This window comes from Lactuca serriola, chromosome 9 (genome assembly GCF_051521515.1).
Source record: "Lactuca serriola cultivar US96UC23 chromosome 9, Lser_US96UC23_V15, whole genome shotgun sequence".
Taxonomy (NCBI): domain Eukaryota; kingdom Viridiplantae; phylum Streptophyta; class Magnoliopsida; order Asterales; family Asteraceae; genus Lactuca; species Lactuca serriola.
In genome coordinates, this window is record NC_136416.1 from 201,025,410 (window position 1) to 201,029,851 (window position 4,442).

At 31.6% G+C, this 4,442-nt stretch overlaps 1 pseudogene; it reads left to right on the forward strand.

Annotated features, from left to right (window-relative positions):
• Positions 1-1,819: 1,819 nt before the first annotated feature.
• Positions 1,820-3,945, forward strand: LOC145076460 (FH protein interacting protein FIP2-like; annotated as a pseudogene).
• Positions 3,946-4,442: the final 497 nt, after the last annotated feature.

Sequence of the window (4,442 nt, forward strand, 5' to 3'; positions counted from 1 at the left end):
TAAAGATATATATTAAAAAGAACAAAATAATAAAGTGCAATTCGGTTTTTTTGGACTATTCAGTTTTTATTTTATAAACCAAAACCAATCCGAAATCCAAAATAATAATTCGGTTTTGCTAAAAACCAATCCAAAAATCCGAATATCCGAACCAAATAGTCTGATCCAAATTGTCCAATTGGACAATTCGGTCTTATCCAAAAAGTGAACAGTCCTAAATGAGAGGTCTTCATCGGCTATACTCTTAGGCATTATAAGTAGCACGAAAAATCGAGTGAAAACCCCACAAAAATTTCTGAAATTGATTGAGAATCAAAGGAGAAGTAGTGCTTGGAAGTTCTTGAAAAGTTTTCGAAGTTTTTCTTAAAATCAAGGTATGACCACTCGATTTAAACTTGATATAGTCACTTACATAAGTTTATATACATGTTAAACGCATTTTGGTTCAACCTACTATCTCAATTTCGTCCAACTAGAATCAATTTGACAAGGAATTTTAAGGAACGTTTTTTTATATAATTTGTCTAATCCACTCTACTATGGAGCGAATATTAGATGACTGATTTTGGATATTTGTTAGTAAGAAATAGAGAAAAATAATGGTGATTTTTTTATAAAGGTCTAACATAATGTTAGGTAATATTCGAGCTTCATCATTTCAAAAATGACAGAAATAGAAAAAAAGGAATTTTCAGGTATAAAAGAATGTGATACGGATCTTTTTATTCTATAGGTTAACATAACCTTTATTAAAAAAAGATGCAATATATATATATATATATATATATATATATATATATATATATATATATATATATATATATATATATATATATATATATATATATATATATATATATATATATATATATAAAGAAAGAAAGAAACTCATCGACACTTGGTTGTCGTAGGCCTAGCTTAATTTTGGGAAACTCTGATTTACTCTTTAATCCCTGAAGTTTGGTAATCATTTTATTATATATTAGTTTATAACCCGTAGAAACCACGGTTACAAAATTGATTAAATATTCATAGTAAAAAATTCAAAATTATTAATCAATTATTTTATATAAAATTTTAAATACATTATTAATTAAGAGATTTTTTTATTAGTTATGTAAAATTATAATTATTGATTCAAATAAATATGTATAATTAATTTATTATATATATTAGACTCTTTTTATTTGTGAACTAATGAAAACAATAATATAAAATTTAAAATTTAAAATAAAGAATAAATAGATTGACAAATAACATCACATTAATTAGGAGGTTTAATGAATTTAAAATGGAAAATTAATAGAATGACAAGTGGCATCATATTAATTAGGAGTTCTAATATTATGACACTTGGCAAAATGACTACTCTTTTATTAGTATAGAGATACTATTATTAAAAACTTTGTGAACAGTAACCTTTTTTTATTTGCACACGAAACTCTTCTTCTTTTCTTATTTTGCTACTGGAATTTAGGGTTTTGCTGGTGATTATCTTCTTTTCCTCGGTTAGAACTTCTAATTTGTTTCATGCTTATCTTCTTCTCGTCAGCATCGGTTGCCGCCTTTCTCCTCCAATAAGGTTCGTTTGTGTTTTGTTTATATTCTTCTTTGCTTATGAATTTCCTCCCAATTTCATCCGAAAAGGCTTTCATGTCTCTTGCGATTTCCGGACTTTCCAGAGCAGCCGAATACTCCTTCATCGATATCATCAGAGTTGATGCGTCCAAATTAAGTAGATTAAGGCATCCAGGAGTGGTTCATGTGATCCAAGCCCTAGACGACGACCAGAGAATGTGGGCCTCCGATAAACTCATCGATGGCGCTTTGCCTTGTTCCCGAGTTTTTTCGCAAATTCATTAAAGGAAAGGGAAGAAAAATTTTGACAGAAAGAAAGGGAGGTGAAGAAAAATATTAATTATTCCGTGTTCCCGAGTTCGGGGGAAATGAAAGGAAAATTTTAAGTTTTGTGTTCCCGAGTTAGGAGGAAAAAGAAAATAAAACTTGAAATTTTCCTTCCCCTCACTTTCTTCCCAAATCGGTCCAATTTGGGAGGAAAATTTGGAAGGAAAATATGGCTCCAAAATCCTTCCCCTCCCCTCACTTTCCTTCCATTAATGAAACTCGGGAACACAGTTTTCCTTCGCCGCCCCTCCCTTTCCCTCCGTATCCTCCCATTTCTCTCCTTAAGTAGAACTTGGGAACATTGGCGGACCTATGAAGAACATTTGGGGTCCTGTGCCACTGCTTCGATTCCGCCCCGTAGTGTAAAAATATTAATAAAAAAAAATAAAAAACTAAAAAAATTATGTTAGGTGCACCACCTTCGTATACGAGTGACACCCCTCTTCAAATGTTCTGCGTCCGCCACTGCTTGGGAACAAGGTGTATGGTAACGGGATGCATGTGGTCTTCGTCAACGTTCGTCTTAATTACAAACGGCGTTGAATTTGAGTATATATGATATATGAATGAATCTTGGCATCTAACATTATAATTACAAGATTTCTTCCTTTATACATCATAAAGCTTTTTCTCTCCTTCCATTCTCATTTTTTTCCCATTCGATTTCTGTTTTCTTATAATGTTTCATATGCTTCTCTATGTCTCTTGAATCTCTCTTTGTCAACACAGGAAAGTCGGTGTTCATGCATTGTGCATGCAGAAAATAGACGAATATAGTTGTGATAATGGGGGAACTGGGAAGAAAGACGACAAGTTCTTTTTTCATTTCAACTCTCCCTTTTCAAATTTGACTGGTTGTAGGGATTAGTAGATGGGATAACTGAGGTTTTTAATAATAGAAAGGAGGTTTTTAATAATAGAAAGGAGGATGAAGAAATGGATACTAAATTAACACGTACTGATATCATCAAATGTGTACAATCTGAAAAGCTTAGGTTAAGAGGAGTAAATCTCTCTGGCCTCGATCTTTTCAAACTGGTATGATCAAATACATGTGGACTTCAGGTTATGCTTGTCTGAAATATGTTTTCTTCTCTTGTGCTAATATTCAATGTGCAAAATTTTAGGTGATTTATATATGTGAGTTAGGTTTTTTTTTTTTCCCATTAAGTGATGTATGGATAAATTGGTTGGATGCTAATGACGTCTGTCTATAGAGTTTTCATAATATTCATATTCTTTCTATGTTTGATTCCAGGATGTTGATGCTGAAAATACAATTTTTCACAATGCAACATTGCGTGAGTAAGATTCATCAAACCTATTATTACTTTTTTCTTTTATGTACAAAATTATATGTGTAAACAATGTTCTTTCGCTTTTTTATATGGATATCTTTTATCAGTCCAATAGTCAAACCCCTCTTCCATAGTCAACTCAACTCAACTGATTTTGTCTAGCCTAAGGAAGATGTGAGTTCACGTGGCCAAATCTACGTGGCTCTTTGTTGGCAGGTGCTAATCTTCAGAGTGCAAATTTACAAGGCAAAATTCTCTCTGTTATTTATTTATTGGTTAATTCTCAAACGTATGTAATACTTGGTGAATAATTCAAAGGAGGCGAATTAATTTGTTCTTTTATTGATTTGAAATATAAGTTCTATTAATTTTATTTTTAGATGCTTGCTTAGTAGATTGTTGCTTCTGCGGTGCACACCTGTGCTCTGCATATCTACAAACGGCTGATCTTACAAATGCAAATTTGGAGGGAGCAAATATGGAAGGAGCCAATCTAACGGTATAAGTATATGTTTTTTTTTGTGGTTAAGATATAACAGAGTTTTCTTTTGAAGCTGATTTTTTTTTATCTTATGTTCTCAACTCTTTCTGTCTACTTCATGTTTGTATATTTGTGTCTTTTTTTTTTCAAAAGAAAGACTTTTGAGTTTCACTTTTTAGATTTAGTTTTACATTTGATTTTGTTTGGTCGAAGTTGCCATTTCAAGACACACGTGTTTCACTCAGCATCATTGCTAGGTAGAAAAAACTTACGGTTGAAGATGTGGAATATCTTGTGATGAAGAGTCTATTTGTAATTCCATTTGTATATATTACTTGATGTCTTTTGGTTTCAATAATTGTTATGAGATCAGTTTTTCCTTTTCTTTTTCTTTCGCATTTCTTCAATGGACATTTCGATTCCCGGCTATCTTGTGGGGTTGTAAAATCGGTCTATATTTTTTTAGTGGGGGGTTTAGTGTTAGGATTATATGAAACATGGGATTTGGTCTACCAAATTTAAGCAAACCTATCTAACCCAGCGCCAAGTAATTCCTTCTAGTTTTTATTAAGAGAGCTGGCAAATGTATAATGTATAATGCTCTTTTTAATATAAAATTCAAGGTACATAAATGGTCCCTAAACTATCAATACTTTGACAATTCAAATTTCTTACGAGGAGTTGTGAATTGCGAAAACGGTCCCTAAAGTTTAGTTTTAATAACTTGATAGTCTTTATTATTGTTCTTTTTATATATA